Genomic DNA, 19,547 nt, shown 5'->3' on the forward strand with positions numbered 1-19,547 from the left:
TTTAGACAAATTAGATCATCTTAATTGTTGGGCAGTGAGTTTTAGTGGCCCTTACAAAAACATTTTTAGGCAGTGAGAAACAAAGATCCAACAATAAAGAAGAAATCAATCTGTGATAAAAAAGTAAAGTCAGCAAGACTCATGACAGCTATTGGGCTTTCTATTGAGTAGCACAGTTTGGAATTTACTGAAGACTCTGCTTTCACTGGGCTTCAGGCTTCAGAACTCTGTCTTTTGTTTAGGTAAGTGGTGTAGACTATATTGCTCAGGAAGCCTGTTTCTGTCAAAGGAAACATGACAATCCAGCTGTGTTCTTTTCATTGTTAGCCTCAGCTGTTTCATTTTTCAAATAACTTAATGACACATCGGAAGCAAAATTCAGTTATCTTGGCTACAAATATCAATATCACCCATGACGTCAGTGCTGGTCTTACATAGCCTCTCTACTTGTACCTCTGGCCATCACTGCAGATGCAGCCTATGAGTGGTTCCTTCATCCTCCTCCAACTTGCCTATTTCTGTCAGCATTCAAAGGATCAGTCATTCAACAGAAGACTTTTAGTGAACAAATATTCAGTGCCAGGCATTAGGCTGCAAGAGTCAGTCAGGATCAAAATGACAAGGGAAATGCAAAGATACACAAAAGGGAAAAGACATTTCCTCTCTCACAAAGCTGATAGCCTGTTGAGAAATAGTGGAAGGGAGAGAAGGAATGACTGGAAACTTACTGCCCCATTGAGTATTGGTTAGAGAGGAAGCAACAGACTTCTTGCATGCTCTTTCTTCTCAGAGCCCCAGATCTGATTTACAGGTATCTAGCCCTGTTGTCCTGTTATCTTAGAAGAGAGGATGGCTCAGAAGAGAGAATAGCTAAGAGGGGGTCAGGAAGGATGATTTTCATTTTTGCACCATTTGTTTCAGTAACAAAATAAAGACAATGTAAACTGCCTCCAGCTTGTTGAAAATATTAAATTCTCTCACTTTTGCAATGAATCATTACAGAGAATGGTAATAACCGTCGAATATCTCTGCCATTAATGGCACTGAAGTCACAAATGCCTTTCTCACAGAAGGGCTTAGCAAACAGCAGTGCATCTTTCATTTCCACTAAGTAGTCAACTAACCTACAGGCTGACGGGAACATACATTAAGAACTGTAGTAACTTCATGAGGGTTTGCCTGTGTGGTTATAAAGATCTCCCAAGGAAATAAGAGCAAGGTAACTATGAATAATGGGGTTTATCTTTCCTTGCTGAACTTTTGAATATGTATCCTATATACTATGTAAATGATTCTAACTCTATCATATTCTAAATAATGACATCCCTTATTATACATGAGGCTTTTGTTTTCAAAATAAAGGAACCAGCATGTCAGGCATATGGAGTTCCTGGAAATAAATTAGAATCTCAGCAAAAGTCGAATGCTGTTTGAATATTGCAGTTTTTACCTTAATATACTGCACATCCCTCCTTCAGGTGACAGATACTCTTGAGGTTTGGGAGGTCCATGTACTTCATGTTATGTTTGGTGCATCCTCTGAGATGGATCACAGTCATGTGGAAGTCTGAATGTCACTATATGCATTTTATTGACTTTACCTTCAATAAACAGAACTCTGTAAAATGCCTTTCAGAAAGGTTGAGAGGTACTCATTGGACTGGGTGATAGGGTGACTATTTGCATATTAAATTTAAGCTACATTAAGTAATGCAGAGAGCAGACAGGCATGGGTATGCAAGTAGGTACATAACCCTGAACTCATACATATGTCTTTTCATAATCTCTTAAACATGATTTTGAACCAAATGCAGTAAAGCAGTCAGAGGCCTTTTAGGACCGTTCTGTCTTGGGCATTCTTTACTCTTGTTTCCACATGAGCTTGCCTTAGCTAAGATCTCCAGTGTATTCCACTGTGATTGTCAATTTTAATAGCATCTCTCTGATTCTTCTTTTACCAGTAAGTGAATTAAAATATGCTGTATTATGATTTTGGACTTTTGGAGCCCAGATTTCATAAATGGGGAAAGCATTGCTTGGAGTTGTATTTAAATCTAAATGAACACGAGTTCTGAAATGTGGTTCACCTGCTTTTCTCTACACATCTGGACTCACCAAATTTTACAATTGAATTGGACACTTGAAGCACGTCTCATAGGAAATGACATGAAGACATTCCGATGTGAATTTTGCTATCCTGGGTTGTATACATGAAGGAGTAAGTGAAACTTGGCCAATTGTGCTGAGCATACTTGATTTTCAATACCTGTTAATCCCTTCTTGTGAAATGTCAGTGTTTTTAAAGGAACCCAGTGGTGATTGGTCTGGTAGTGATATTAGTCATGTTTCAGACTATAAGGGTGTTTATTCATTGATTGATTATTAACCTCTTGGAGCCCCTACTAGTCTGATATAAGCCACGTCTGACTAAGAAAATTCAGATTCTATGCCTACAAGCATAATCAGCCGATTTTATTCTCCCAAGTGTTCACATTTCTCTAGGTTAATGCATTAATTAGTTGTTATAATATTATGAGTATATTCATGCTAACAGCTAGTGGCACAGACACAAATGAATTAAGCCCGGCTGACTTCCAGACCAAATCTTCTCTTGCTCAGGAATCAACCATCTAGCCCTTCCCATTTGAATCAGTACATGCTTAATGGATGGGAGATTAATGAGTGTAACGCCTTCTTAGGATCTCCAGGGCTTCAGCATTAGTGTCTGCCACTCTAGGGCAAGAGTCCCCAGAAACTACCTTTAATGCTGTCTGTCATCTTTTTTATGTTGGGGAGCAACTTATTTTTCTAAGTCTAATAAATTGTACTATGAGAACCATGTATACTCAAGAGCTGGGTGCCTCTCTCCATAGTTCAGGGAGCATCACAGAGTCCTGCAGTTCTTTCCAAATAGCACTGCAATGTGGTTGTGAAAAAAATCAAGACCACTTCTCTCTTTCTGTCTCTCTCTCAATCTCTCTTTCTCTCCTCCCCCACCCCCCATCTGTCTCTGAGATCCCTAACTTACCTGGCCTGACCACTTTGCTGGGAACCATTTAATGTCTGAGCATGGTGCTTGAAAAGACACCTGAGCATAGAAATGATTCTGCGACAGAAATGCCTGAGTTGTGTGAGTCTACTCAGCCAGTGAGGAGGATGCATTTGAGGGGCCTGCTGGTTCTATTCATTGTATTGTGCTTTTCATCATTTACTAGTCAGTCATGGTGTTTATTTATAGGTAGACTCTGTTGTTGAGAATCACCACTTAGTATTATGGGCTATGTGGGTTGTATTCACACCTAGCCACTTCACAGGTGTGTTTTCTGCAGTGGAAATATAATTTACATAATCACCTTACAGGAAAGGGCTGGAGCTACATTGGTTCATGAGTTTAGTGTCAGTGACATCCATGGACAATACCAGGCCAGGGTCCCTAATGGTCTATACATGCCATCTCCATATCCTTCCTCCTCAGAACATCAATTTCCCCTACTGTCCCTGGCCAGACCCTACACATCATTTTAATACCTGTCAGTTCCTGGCAGTCTTCATTTTAGTATTCTGATTTTTTTTTTTTTTTTTTGCCCTTGTCTTTCTTAAATATATTGGAACAGGGAGTTTAGAGAGGCTACATCAGTGTCCTCTGACTGATTCTGAAGACAAAAGAGAATCTCAGAATGGATTTTAGGTTCTCCCTTTCCTCAAGCCTCCTGTATACTGCTTGGAGTCAGGAGATTTTGGGCCCAGCAGCTGTGGGACAAGCCTCTCACTCCTGGCGACTGTGAGAACCACCAGCAAGGGTGAGGTACTTCATCCTGCGGAACATGACGTTTGCTTTTAAATCTAAAAACAGATATGATAATACATTTCTCAGAGGAACTCTATATGGATTTGTTCAATGAAATAATGCACATAAACAGTTTAGCCTGGTACCTGAGTCCTAAGTGCTCAGTAATTATTAATTACTGCTATTATGACTATCATTTGATTGTTATTAATAGAACAGGTTAGAAACATATGAGAAAGTTTTAGTGTAAATGCATACACATAAAAATAAGGACACAGAGTTATAAAATAGTTTAGATGAATCATTACTGTAAGTTTCATGCCAGATATTCCTTTAAATATTGAGCACACTGTACCTTCACCTTTTAATACTTATTTTATGAATGCAGTTAGCATGAACTCTTTCAGGTAACCCAACTGTGTAGAGTATTTAATGAATCATTCTCAGTAAAAGGTAGCCCTGTATTTTTTTCTTTCTCAATTCCCATTTTATGGGCCCCAGTGTTGTGTCACTGTTTCTTTCCCCAATGTAAGGCACAGTTGGCAAATGTGAATGTGGCTTGCTGTCCATCATTCAACCCAGGATGATGAAGGAATTTAGATACCGCATAACAGAAAAATAGTGTCTGGTCTGGGCATGGTGGCTCACACCTCTAATCCCAGCATTTTGGGAGGTAGATTATTTGAGTTCAGAAGTTTGAGACCAGCCAGGGCAACATGGTGAAACTTTGTCTCAACAAAACATACAGAATTAGCCAGGCATGATAGCATGCACCTGTAGTCCCAGCTACTCAGGAGGCTGAGGTGGGAGGATCCCTCCAGCCCAGGAAGTCAAGCCTGCAGTGAGCCAAGATTGTACCACTGCACTCTAGCATGGATGACAGAGAGAGACCCTGTCCCCTACCACACACGAAAAGTGTTCACCATATACTCTACATTCTCTCTCAATTTCTCTCTCCCCAGATACATAATGTGTATTTATATATTTACTTAACATATATGCTAAACATCTGCATAATTATAAACAGACTGTAATAGCTTTTTAGTTTCCCAGGGCCAATATGACAAGTTACCAGAAACCTGATGGCTTAAAACATCAGGCATTTATTCTCTCACAGTCCTGGAGGCCAAAATTCTGAAATCAAGGCTTCAGCAAGGCCATGCCCTCTCTGAGGGCTATAGGGAAGCAACCTCCCTTGCTTCCTCCAGCTTCCAGTGGCGCCAGGTATTCCTTGGTTTGAGGCTGCATCACTCCAATCTCTGCCTCTGTCTTCACATTGCCTTCCTCTCCATGTTCCAAATCCCACTCTGCCTTTCTCTTATAAGGATATCTGTCATTGGATTTAGGGTCTACCCCGGTAATCTAGGATGATCTCATCTTGCAGTCTTTAACCTAATTATATCTACAAAGATTCTTTTTCCAAACAGGGTCACATTCACATATTCCAAGGGCTAGAATAGATGTGTCTTTTGGGGGTACCCCCTGCAAACATACTATAATCATTTTGTCACTTTATCATTTAAGTTTAGAAATGAAGTTTATTGCTATAACTGTAAAACTCAAGCAAACAAAAATAATGGTTCTTAATAACTGAAAAATCATATACAGATACCAAATGCTACTGAAATGTTGAGATCTCCGCAACATGAGGTTGAAGGGAGGCACAGTGCACACTTGTCGGAGTCGTTTGAGGAAGTCTGAATTTTCATGAAAGTCATTGATCCAACCTGAACCACATGTCCATTCCTCCAAATGGGAACAGCTGTGGCAGGTCATGAGATGCATGTATCTGAAAAGGGGGCCTGTGCATCTTCCTTTGTGTTCTGCTTTTCAGAACCTGAGGAACTGATCCAAGCTAGCCATGGATGCCAGTAGAGGAAAAGTTCCTTCCAGATCTGCCTGGGCTTTAAGCCTCATCCTCTTTTCCCATCTTCACCCTGTGCTGTGATTGCCTTTGGGTTCTCCGGTGCCGTGACTCAGAGATGCCCTCATGTGGGAACATGGCCAGTTCACTGCCTTAGTTGTCATCCGCAGAGCCCAGCAAGCTGGCAGGGTGAATCAGCATCAGGGCATAGAACTGATACAATTTGATATTTTAACCTCACGTGCAAAACTGGACTGTCATCTCAATTATTTTCTGGGCCCCACACAACCATTTGACTGGCAGGAAGCCCATTCCGCTAAGTGGATACGGAAGGTATTTTGGATTTCATCCTGACCAGAGAATTCACAGACTATATTTAAATCAGCAAGAAATGCTTATGAAAATGCAGACATGGTTGCTATTTTTTCCTCTTTAATTTCCATCATTAAACAATGCAGATAATGATGCATTACTGCCCATTTGAGGATTGGCTGAGCATTTCTAGAGAGCACTGAGACATGGCTTCTTATCCTTTACTTACTGGGAGAGAGCAGACTATGTCATGACTGGCATTTCCCTCCAGCTGCCTTGCTGACATTTAGCCAGCAAAAAGGCTTCCTCTAGATGCCTAGAGTGCTGGGGTATTCCCATGATGGGAACTCTTAAGCATATCCTTCTCTCCTTTGCAGAGTAAAACAAAACCCACAGAAGAGTGTGACAGAGAATGGAAGAGAGCTGACCCTTACTCTGCCATGCATTGTACCTGGGCTTTGTCCATGCCATCTCATTCAATTATCCTAGTGACCCTGTGAGGTAGTATGAATGAATAAATGAAGCAGAATACAATATTTCAGCCTCAGGATGCTTATGTTTTGCTTTCAATTGGTATACAACACAGACATGATTACCTATAAGGAAGCCAAGTCCCAAAGAGATTAAAGTACTTCATAGAGCTCATGTGGACGAAGCTGAGCCTTGAACCTGAACCTACTAACTGAACATCTTTGCTCTTTCTGCTACATCAGGTTGCAAATTAATGCAGATACTGTGGTCCTGACCTAATTCAGATTTCTCCTGGGCTTTGGACCTGCATCCTCAGAAGTAGAGGGGCATTTGAGATGCCAAGCAGCTTAAGTCAGCTAAACAAGCTGCCCAGACAGCCCTGCGATGAGCTGCCCTGGCACCCAACTTCGCTCAGAGGTTTCAGGGAAAACCCTCATCAACCAGTGCACTGTTCAGAAAGTTTGCAGGTTTTTCATGTAGTGAGGAAACCTGCATGTGAGTCCTGCTTAGGATTCTTACTGCTGCATAGCTTTGGGCAAGTCCCTTAATGTCTCTCATCCATCTTGTCCATCTGTAAAATCAGGATAAGATCCCTTGTTATGCTTCCAACAAGAAGGATGATGAGGGTAAAGATACACTGTAAACTATAAAAATGACTGTACAAATAGTAAGGTGCTATTACAAGGAGATACAAACATTCAGAGATAGATGAAGACAGTCCCTGGCATTATTAATTCCCCAACCATGATTATTCCCAATCTGTAAACATCCCAGGCTTGCACAGAAGTCTAAGATGCAAAAACTTTACCACTGCTTGTGCGCAAACACACCAAGCCACCTAAGCACTTTTGTTCTTGTACAGTATTGGGTAGGGGACTTTTATGGTTGGAACGTGACAGTATTTCCAAGGCCAATGTTTTGTTGACATCTGAACTTGGCGCAAATTGCCCCACGTGATTTATCACACTAAGTAGATGCCTAGTAATATTTGTTGAATGGATAAAAGAATGGCTACATGCCTTCTAGATTCTTTTCAGGGCATTGCAAAGGTTACTGCCATCATATCAGGGAGAATAAAGTGCTGACCTTGCAGCCATCCTCAGCAATGCCTGGGTGCCTCTGCCGCTGCCTGCCAGGGCAGCCCAGGGCGGTCTCCAGGGCTGGGGTCCAAAGTGGCAGCCCCGCCGAGCCATCCTTCTCTCAGGCAGGCCAGGGGTGGGGTTGCCTCTGAAGCCTGCATTGACATATAGCATCTCCTTTTAGTAAAAGTGCCTCCCCAGTGCCAAGTACCCTGCTCAGTTGCAGGTCACGGTTTTCCCTCTATCAATTATTTTCGTGAGTTGCAGGTCTGAGGTTTTCCTCTATCAATTATTTCTGGATTTTGCCCCCTGGATCAGTAATCATAATGCTAAATTTTGAGATGTCAAGCCAACATCCTGAATATTCCTGACTTCCTCACTGGGAGATGCTGAGGAAGAAGTAGTTTCTGATACCTGTCACTGTCTGTATTTTGTTCTATCAAGGAAGACACACATACCACCTCCCGCCCCCCGATAACTCTGATCCTTGGCCTTGTGCCTAAAATAAAATGTTTGCTTCCTAACACCGCTTTTCACATACTTCTCACTGGAGATAGACTTTTATGAATTCTCTGTTATGAGTTCACGGGCACACGTGATTACGTCCCCTTTGCTTTGCAATACAGAGATGTTACCACGTGACTTGACTGTCCCGAGGCCAAAAAACCCATAAAGATGACATACCAGGCTTGTTATGCGCACTGCTGCCTTTCATAGCTCATTGCCAGCCCAGGTATTGCACTTTGGGGGCAGAGTCAGAAGTTAATTGAAGCGGCTGCCACATCACATCTCGCAGAGAATCCTTTCTCTAACATGCGTGACTGGTTATGTCTCCATGTAGTGATTCCTCTCTTTTGCTGTGCAAAGCATAACTGGAAATATAAAGTCTCAGGGAAAAGGGAATTTCTTGATTGGAGTGAAAATGTGACAGAGGCAGGACTTGTTGAGGAAGTACTTGCTTCCATGGTTGTCAGCACTTTCCTCTAACAGAGTGAGCCATTTTTTCCAAAAAGTGTTTTTTAATAATCTTCCTGCACTTTATTTACTTCAGTCCATGTTAAGAAGTTTTCTGAGTAGATGGCAAAGAACAATTCTTAAAATGTGTGAATACCAAATGTAAGATAAAAAACATAATTGCAGTTTAGACTTCAGATTTATTTGAAAAGGGGATAATGATAGTAATTACCCAGTTTGAGTTTTGTAGAAGGCTAATTAGATCCCCAAAGCATTTGTATGCACAAGGAAAACCATAAATACAAAAGACCATCTGGTCCTTATCAGCTTACAACACTAACACTGTCTGTAATTATTTTTTCTATACTGTTTTGATGTTGACATTTTATGGAGCAATACATTCTACGCTGGTTAGGGAATAACCTACATTTCTGAAAAGCTGGGGGTTTGCCCCCTTTTTTCCTAATAAAAGTTTTAGGACTCCAAAGGCAAAGAAAACAGGTAAACATCTTTTCATTATACCCATTGTACTAGAAATGTGTTGTTTATAAACTTCTCTGGCTTATCTGACTTGTCTTGTTAGTAACTTAGTCTACTAAATGCTTGGATTCAGTTAAGTTTCTTTGTTTGCTTTTTTAGGTAGAATTGGGAATGACACATTTAGCTGTGTTGTGTGTGCACAGAAATGCAGCATTCATTAGTCACATTCTATAGTTAGCGCTGTCCCTGGCAATTTGGATATTACAAAAGAATTTAATAACATTGTTTTCATGTTTGTTCTTTTTCTCCTCTACTAGTGTGTCAGATATATTTGTCTCATTCATTTTATTTTATCTCCAGCTCCTACGACATTGCCTTGTACATGATGGGTGTTCCACAGCTCTCTGTTGAAGTGAATGGGTGAATGAAGTAAAACACATGATTTAGATTTACATCATGTATTCTACCCCATTTATCCAATCACTTCAACAAATAGCCTCAGGATGCTTACGATTCATTTGCTATCAATTGTTACATAACATATAATCCCAAGATTTAATGTCTTAAAACAACCAACATTTCATTAGATTTTAGGATTCTATAGGAATTCAAGCAGGAATTGGATGATAATTCTTTAGTTCTGGATGGCATTGATGGAGGTCACTTGGTGGTGGTCAGCTGGTCAATGGACTGGTCTAGAGAGTCCAGGACAGCTTCAGCATATGCCTAGTTCATAAAATAGATGGATGGAAGGCTAGACTCAGTTGCGACTATTGATCAAAGCACCTGCATATGGCCTTTTCTCATGACTTAGAATTCCTACAACATGGCACATCAGGGTTCTAAGAAGTCCAGACAGAATGTGCTAGTTGTCTGAGAGGATAAGCCTGAATTGCCATGACATTACTTCTACCATATTCTATTGGTCAAGCAAGTCACCAAGGCCAGGCCAGATTTAATGGGAGGATAATTAGACTCTTCTTATCAATGAGAGAAGTACAAAAGAAATTGCAGCCATCTTTAATGTTTAACACCAGCTAGTTGAAAGGAAAGGCATACTTACTGAACAACTCTAAAACAATGTTTTAAACGAAAATAGTAAGTTCCGTATGCAGAACTCTCACATTAATGCAGAGTAAGAAAATCGACATGAGGAAGGAAGCCTTCATGGAGGTGAGATTTGCATTTTGAGCTGAGCCTGGAAGAATAGATAAGGTTCAAATCATGAAGGTACTGGAGAAGAGTATTCCCAAAGAAGGAACATTTTGCTTAAATATGGATGTGCACCCAGAGTTGTCAACACTGATAACATTTATCTAGCAGCTGTTAGTTTGCAGTACATTAGTGATAAAAGGACATAGCCATCACCATTTTTGGAAGGACTCTGTAGAAAACAACATATACAATTTCTAAATGTATTTTCTGTGAAATGCTAATTGCATCCCTTGTTACACAATCCCTTGTGAGAATCATACTAGGCATAGCTTTGTTACACCTGTTCTGCTTGCTTCTTTCTGATAAGAACTAGGACAATTCCTATTTTCTTTTTCCCATTGGTTTTTAGGATACTGAGACCCAAGATTGAAACTGAGTCAATAATGTTGAGCCTTCCATTTGGCATTTTTACAATATCCCCTTTTCTTTGATCCTAATACTTTAATTCTCTCTCTGTTTTGCTCTTTTGTGGTATGAATGGTTTGCTTTAATCTCTCTCAGAAACTCTCCACAAACTCAGTTGAGCAACTTAGAAAAAAGATATATAAAGATGAATAAATAAAAATTTGATCCTTATTTTGAAAGTACGTATAGTTTAGGATTCATATGCAAGGAGGATGTTATGGACAACAGAATATATGAGGAATGGACTCCAAATGACATAATTGCTCCAAATAAGATAAACAAGGTGAATTGTGGACACTGGATTGAGTCTTTGAAAGCTAGAATGAAGAGAACCTAGTCATAATTGGAAAAACTCTACATCAATATTACATAGTATTTTAAACTGATACAGCATGCACTTTTCTGAAGAAGTTAAATATTTCAAGGATATTCTAGACTGTTCTTCATCTAGGAAACAGGTCAGAATTCTTATAACATTGTTCAGCCCAATAGCATTGAAGGCTCAACATGAACAGCAGCTTCTACCAGGGGCTCTGGGAGATGTCAGGTCCAGCAAGATACATTTCCTACTGCCAATGAGCTTACAGTTTTGCAACCGATAGCCTATCAATTAAATGGAATTTCCTCAATCATGTTTCTGGATCTTAATACCTCTGGCCCTCTAAACAAGGAATACTGGAAACAGCAGACATTTGCTTCATGTTTGGTTGGATAAATAGATTGCTCCAGGATAAGCAGGGTTTTAAAATAAATGTTAAAAGTACAGAACAGGAAATTATCAAGCAGAATATGTCCCTGTCTTCATGTTGTATGTTCATCGAGTGAAAAAATATGCCTACTTTTATTTCAGTAGGTTGATTTCATCTGTTAAGGATAGAATAGCCAGAAAGAGGATTTCAGTAGAAATTCACCTGGCCATGAGGAAAGTGGTCAAGGAACCAAGACATTGGAGGCCGAAGGTCTTTTTCTCTTCCTTCTGGAGATTTGGTCTCTCATGCTCTATTCCTATGACAGTAGTGGTGGGTAGGGTAGGAAAGATGGCAAAGTTCTTTCTGGGATGAAAAGAGCAGATGAATTGCATTGCCATGTTTTATTCTGGAGGAATGAGGCTTTCTGCAAAGAATGTATATGAAGATGCTTACTTGAAGAAAAACTATAGTCATTGACCCCACTGAAAATCAGAGGAAGAGCTTTAATAGTTTTGCATATAAGTGGCACCTTCGACCACTCTTACCTTTGGGGGTGTGCTGTGCAGGCCCCTCCAGGACTAAGTCACCAATTCCTCCTGCTTCTGGGAGTGTTGGCAGTTGATGACTCTCAGCTGATTCTGGGAATAGCCTTCAGGTGAAGAGGGCCCCCTTGCCCTCTCCAGGGATAGGTCCACATCTGTGAATATATAAATGCCTGGCCTGCCTCCCTCAGAGCAGAACAACACTGCCGTACCTTCCCAGCTCCAGAGCTCCTCCTGGATCCACTAATGCCTTTTGTCATTCATTTTCTCCCTCTGCCCAATCCTACTCCCTTTACAGCCCCACATGTGTTGATACTTCAAGCTACATGCTCATCTCCACCTCAGTTTGCTTCCTGGGGGATCTGAGCCCAAGACATGGACAGTCTATAAAATTGTATCCCGGAACCAGGATTCAACAAACAATTGTGATGGCCATGCTTCTTGCCTTGGACTGGTGGCAGGCATGAAGATCCATATTTAAATAAGGCCTGTGAAGACACTACAGTTGGAGGCTGTCCAGAAACGAGTATGGATCACACAGGAATGCTGCAAAGTATCTCTGGATTACTTCCTCCAGAACTGAACACTGACTCTCCTCTCCTTCTACTCTCGCTTCCATTTCCATCTCTTGTTTCTACAGCCCTGTTCTGAGTCCCACCTGCTCCATTTATCTTTATAATTTAGCTTCAAAATGCACCTGCCCAGTAAGGCATTAATGGTGATATTTGTCTCTCACATTCAGTGTGTGGAAAAGTGTCGGGGCATGTGATGAAACAGATCTCACCCTGGATTGTGATGAAGACTGGCATTTCTCCTAATTATAAAGAATATAGGATTCCTGGATCTATTGATTTCCATTAAACTTGTGTGGAGTTATGAATCTTAAAATGGAAGTTTACAGCTATAGATACCTTAGGATAGCGTTTTATAGCAAGCAGGACTCCAGAGAGCACCAAACAAATCAGCATTTGATGCTTGTTTTAGGGTTTTATGATTTAAAGAATTGCTTGCACTTTATCTGCGACTATATCCCAGCCATCCCTTGTAATTCTGGCCTGAGTGAGAGGAAAAGCTATTGCCAAGGTGAAGGCAGAGCTCTAGACCTCTCCTGAAAGTGGTTATTTTTTTCCTTCACTCCCTTTTCCTTTTAGCTGCTGATGAGGACTTGTCTCCTTATGCTACAAGTGGGTCCCTGCTCTGGATGTCCATCACTCATGATTTGGAAAGATTTTCCCCAAAGTTGCATAGCAGGAGTTTTGATTGCAGCTCAGTACTTTGTTAGCCAGACTCTCATCACAGTGGGCTACACACATCGCCGTGGAACGCAGGGATGTCAGAAAAAGGAAATTGGGCCTTCCATCCTGATTTAAAGCCAGATCGGTCTGCCTTAGATACATTCTTATGTCAGTGATCTAGATATTAGATGGTGAGAGATCAAATTGAAATCATAAGTGAATCCTCTTTTCCTCATTATCTTTTCTTATTCTTTCAGCGAGTATTTGTTAAACACCCACTTTGTTCATATATATATATATATATATATATATATATATATATATGAGACTGCTGGGTTCTTACCTTTGTATATGGTGAAGAAAAGTTTCACCTGTCCACCTAAGAGTTATAAAACATTAGAGAACTGATGAGCAGGTCTATAGGAGCTGATTGAAATGCCTTTTTTTTTTTTTTTTTTTTTGCCATTATGATTGGATGTATACCTTGCTCCCTACCAGAATGCTGGTGTCTGCTCTTCCTTCCAGGAACCAGAGAGGGGACACTGGCTGCTCTTGAGGGTTATTTGTTCTAGCTTGTGGTGGAAATTGATGAACTATTGTTCCTTCTGCTTTACAAGATCTTAACTTCCTGATGACATGAGTCTTCCAGATATTGTATTTGTGCCCTGTATGCTGGGGATTCTTGACAAATCTTAAAATTCGTAGCCTCCCCACATACCTATCCTTCTGTTTGCACTCATTAATATGCACTGCCCTTCTCATTTCAACATGCAGCTATTGCTGAGTTCATGTGCTATTATTTTTCAAGTACACAGGGAGTAGTGGTTCCTTAGCACAGAGTCTTTGGAATCAGACAGCCCTAGGCAGTGGACATACTGATAAGAATTGGCTCATCAACAACAAAAAAGCCCTGATTGGTAGTGCTTGCTGAATTTTATGGCGTAAATACTCCCATTGCAGCCAATTTCAGGCTACCAAAGTGAAGTTATTGAACATGGAATTGAGAAAGATGAAAGCACAGTTGGTTCTCATGAGCTGGCACCAGACACTGTTATCCCTAAGGCTGAGCCCAAGATCACCCCTTGCTAGTTCTGGAGAATGTTACTTAGCCCCTCTCAGTCTCGCCTTCCTCATTTGTGAAATGGGGTTAATATGAAAATACTTACCTTAAAGGAACATTGTGAGGATTAAATGATATTTCATGAATAGCACTTAGTTTAGCAGGAAGAACATATTAATAACAACCATTCAGTAATGGATAGCTAGTTAGCTAGGTATGCTAGGCACCTTAACCTTTTCAGTAATGCAGCTTGCTCTCTGGAGTAAGCATTTCTTCAGATGAAGTTTTCAGTATAAACCAACTCAGTTCGTGATGTTGGTTTCAGTTGTAGAAAGGGGTTGGCCTCCTTTGGTTTGTGGATATACTTAACAAACAAAGTAAGGCTGGTAGCCCTGCTCATCTCCTGCAGTTCCAGCATCTTCTTTACTTTACAGCCAATTGTCAAATGGCTACTGTTCACAAAAAAGTTTGTTGTGCTAGATGTTGGGAGGAGAAATGCCTGAGTGTGCCTAGACCTGGCTCAGGCAGTTTGTGGTTTAGTGGAAGAAGACAGGAATATGTGCAGGTAATGTGGGATTGTGAAGACAGCTGGGCTGAAGGGAGTCAGGGAAACAAACACCTTTGACACTGCAGGCTACTTCTCATGAGGACCTGTTTGAGCTTGGTCAATGCACTCAGCTTCAAGGACAGGCACAGTATGGAACACGGTTTCCTGGTGTGTGAATCATTCCCAAGTGTAGAGTAGAAAAGGCCTGTTGCTCCTCTAATCCCTTCTGGAACTATGGGTTGCTTCAGATTACAGTCTCCATGGGGACATCTGTGTCTTCTAATAGGAGTTGAGACAATTTTTTTTTTTTTTTTGGTCTCAAAATAAAACCACATGTCCCTACTCCATTCTTTCTCAGTCAGTCTGAGTCAAGGGTGCACAATAAATTCTTTGAAATTGTATTCATGATGAGAGCAGACACCTCTGCCAAAATGGTCAGTCCCCTGCACACTTTCCAGATTTCCAGTTTTTCCTCCAGTCTATTTTCTTCCCCTGGATTGTGTAGGGAATGTGAATCCACCAGGTCACCATTTGTCTCCATTAGGCTATGCCAAAGCTATATTGTCAAATTTTTACTCCCCAACTCTTGAACTTCTAAGTGTTTGATGTTGTGTCTAACATCTAGGGTATGCTTTTCCTTAAAGAAATGAAAATCAATTTGATGACTTGCATAAACTATTCATTTTCATTGTCTATCTTTTCCTCTGGGTGGTAAACACTTTGAAAGTAAAGGACTCACTTTTATATACCTAGCACCACAGAGAGCTGACAGTGTGGAACACAGAGACTCACTTGTAATCATCTCAGCAACTCTGGGAAGGAAGTATTGTTTTATGTCTTTTATATACGTGTTGAAGCACAAGGTTTTAGTAACAACCCCCCTCCACAGTCACAAGATGTAACTAGGGCTGACTGCAAAGCCTCTGCTCCCAGGCCTTGGCAGCCAACACCCACACTCTTATCCACTGGGCACAAGGCACTGCTCCTGGCCACACAAATCCATCTGGAAAAGACCTCCATTCTCATCAAAACCATAGGTCATACACATATATTGGTCTGGCTAGTTAAGAAGGTTACATATCCAAATAACATAATTTTAAAATATTTAATTTCACTGTTCTTTTAAGGCCATAAAACTGACTTGCTTTTAAGAATTTACAAAGACACTTTGAAGAGATAAATTTACAGAAAACTCTGGCTCACATTTCCCAATAAAACTGGTCCTGTGTTCCTCAGAGCCACAAACAAGGCTTTGATGAAAACACAGAAATCAGTAGCTTGCCTGGGACGAAGAACATGAGGCTTCTCCTACTCACGCCCAGTTCCCCAGAGACCATCTTCTCCCATGGATATTTCCCGTTGCTTTAATTGCTTCTCAGAAACCAGCAAATGGGAGGAAAGGAGTCTGAAGGCACCAGGGCTGGGAAACGATAGCTATTCTTTTGTATATGTGTGTATCCCTGTAATAATTTCCCCTTTAAATATAGAAACTGGGAAGATGCTCCCTGAAGGTGCTACCACCTCTTCCAGCCCTGGCTTCTTCCTCATTTCCCTTTGCTTCTGTCCTGCATTTGGGCTCATGCTCTGTTTAAAATCCCCTTCTTGGACAGACACAGTGGCTCACGCCTGTAATCCCAGGACTTTGGGAAGCCAAGGCAGGTGGATCACCTGCAGTCAGGAGTTCAAGACTAGACTGACCAACATGGTGAAACCCTGTCTCTACTAAAAATACAAAAATTAGCTGGGCGTGGTAGCATGTGCCTGTAATCTCAGCTACTCGATAACCTGAGGCAGGAGACTGTCTTGAACCCAGGAGGCAGAGGTTGCAGTGAGCTGAGATTGCGCCATTGCACTCCAACCTGGGCAACAGAGCGAAACTGTCTAAAAATTAAATAAATAAAATTAAATCGCTTCTCTGCTTGACAAAAGAGTGTGTGTGTGTGCGCGCGTGCGTGTGCACGTGCTCACATGTGTGTGCACACACCCTGTGCATGTCCTTCGGTATCCAATTAAAATGTTCTTCCTCCATGAGACCTATTTGAATGCCCAAGCCAGAATTCGTGGAACCTGCTTCTGTGTCCTGGTGGCACTTTCTATCATGCCAGTGGCCCACATCTGCTGCCTTGTGGTATTATCAGTTATGGCTATGCCTGGTTTCAGAATATTACTCTAAGGTGATAGATAAGCTTCTTGGAGACGGGGCCCGAATCATCCATGCAGACTACCTTCCCACCAAGATGCTCTGTATACTTCAGTGTTCAGTAAAGGCTACCAAATCGTATCTGCTTTCCAAAAATTTGCTAAAATATAAATGTTCTGGGGACACTCAGAACTCTCTTTACTAAAGCAATTGGTTGCTGTAGCAGTATTAAGAGACAATGGGGTTTGTTTCACAATAAAGCTTAAATCATTACATTAATCGTTTCCATATGTTGCAGTTGGAAAGTCCAGTTCCTTGTTATTCTTCCTACTGTGATCCTAATAAATTACATTGTCTCTTCTTGGCTGCCGGACTGTGAGCCTAATTAGCATTAATTCTTGAGTGAATTTTAAATATATCCACTATCCTTTCCTGTTTTTCACTAGAATAGATTATTTGTGCTGTCACTAAAGTGGGGTCTCTCATGGTTCTAGAAAAACCATTTCTACACACATTGCCTGCCACTTCTCACAGCTCTCCATAAATCCCATGGCAATACCAAAATATTTCTAAGGTTTTCAATCTTTAGTTTTAAATTTTGCTTAGAAATTATTAAATTACCCCATTATAAGGTATTGTTTATTTCTTTGTCTGTAGCATATTTTCAAATTAGCTTAACTATCTTTCTTTGCAAATAGTGGCAAAAATCCACTCACTCAAGGGCTTTAGCTATATTGTACCCCGCTGCAGCATTCAGGAGATAAACTGATGAGAAACTAGTTCATTACACATTTCCCTCAGAATCCCAACCCATCTTTCAATCTGGTTTCCCATTACTTCTTTTCAATTCTGTAAGTTCCGGCCAGAACGGGTAGTTTGGAAATCAGAGAGACTAGCACTTGGAGCGTCTATACATGGATGATTCACCAAAATGGACCTCTTGCCTGTATGTCCAATTTTCTTCTGAACACACACATTCAGATGGCTAACAGATTTGTCCAGCTTAAGATGCATATAACAGAATTCTTGATTTCTCTCTACCCGGTCCTCTTACCCGCAGTACCAAAACCTGCTGCTGCTTGCTGCTTTTTCATCTCCATAAATGGTGCTACCGTCTGCCTAGCTATCCAGGCCAAAAACCAAAGCACAACAACGAAAGATAAAACGAAATAGAAATAAAAAATATGACTCACCCATTATTTATCTCTCTCTTTTTTACTCTTCACTTTCCAGCTGTCAGTAAGTCCTATTGCCTGTCCCTAACCCAACCACCACTACTGTATTTACTGCTGAAACCCTGGCACAACCATCATCTTCTCACCCAGATTACTGCAAAGCACAACAGGTCTGTCTGCTTTTATTCCTGTCTCCTTTGCTCCAGTTCCACACAGCAGCCAAAGTAATCTTTTTGAAAGAACAAGTCGGATCATATCAGTTCCTATTTATCACCCAACAATAACTTCCTCCTGAAAAAAATAAGATTCAAGTTCCGTAATATCCTACATGACCACACCAGGTCATCTCCTTTTCCTGTCTTCTTGTAGCATCTTCCATGGCCTGCTTTCAGTCCCTCCTGTAAGTTCCTAACTCAAGGCATTTGTAGCCCTGTGGGTCTCTAATGACCTCTTCCAGGTTTCTGAAAGGTTATTGCTTTCTGATAATTCAGGTCTCAGTTCGTATGATACCTCCTCACTCAGGCCTTCCATATCCCTCTTACTAAAATAGTCAATCTCCCCCTCAGCACTATTCATCCAACATGTATTAGTTATCATGTGGCATTCTCCTTCTGGCCTGTATCACTTATCTAGGATAGGTGACTGACTGAATGAATGAATGAATGAATGAGATTGGTTACTTGTCTCTTCTCAGGAGAACACAATCTTGGAGGACAGCAACGTGGTCAGTTTTGACATGCTGTGTATTTCCAGCACCTAGAACAATTTTTGGCATTGTGAGGACAATAAATATTGTATGAATTAATGACTGATTGAATGAATTCGGGAATATTGGCCCTATCACTTTGGGACCATGGACAAATCGCTTAATTCCTCTACATTTGTTTCTTCATCTATAAGTTGGTTTTGTTGGCAGGACAGAGGGTAATCATTACATAAACCTCTCAGTAAAATAAGCAATAATTATTGTTCATTATGACTGTTGTTGTTTCTCTGTATATTTCTTTTCTCATCATCCCATCTACTTACTCCTGACTCTTTGTGCTTGGCTCCTCTTAAGGTACGCCACAAACCTTCCCTGGCCCTCCTAGCTGGAAGTGCCCTCTTCTGACTCCAACTTCCCAGTGTGTTTGCCTTGAATATGGTTCTTACCCACCCCTCTCTGCCTGTGTTCAGCTATTCAACGTTCCTTTATTGCCTTCAGTGGACCAAACATTTATGCTGGGTACAAGCATTTATTTTTTGATCTATTTCTGAAGCTTGATTAGAAGCTTCTTGAGAGCAGATCTGTGTTGGATTAGCTTTGTAACCAAGCATTTGCAGAATTACATCTTTCATTTAGTCCTCATTTCATAAATATGCAATGAATTACCATAACTGAAACTTAAGCTACTGGATGCATTAAATCCATCCCATTTTGTCCATCACCACATTTCACGGGGAAACAAGAGGAATGGGGCTGTGAGATACTTGAAATATTTGCCCATCTCGCTGCCAGAGGCCCACAGGGTTTTGGGTTTACAAGCCCGTAGAACTAGGTTGCCTGGCTCCACATTTGATTCAAACTATCGGCTCTGCTCTTTTTGACGTAC

At 40.9% G+C, this 19,547-nt stretch overlaps 1 protein-coding gene across 8 annotated transcripts in view; it reads left to right on the plus strand.

Moving 5' to 3' along the window:
- Positions 1-19,547, plus strand: part of LOC105484363 (FAT atypical cadherin 3) — a 695,427-nt gene that overhangs the window by 431,448 nt on the left and 244,432 nt on the right. The window lies entirely within an intron of this gene.

The sequence above is a fragment of the Macaca nemestrina genome, chromosome 12, assembly GCF_043159975.1.
Source record: "Macaca nemestrina isolate mMacNem1 chromosome 12, mMacNem.hap1, whole genome shotgun sequence".
NCBI lineage: Eukaryota > Metazoa > Chordata > Mammalia > Primates > Cercopithecidae > Macaca > Macaca nemestrina.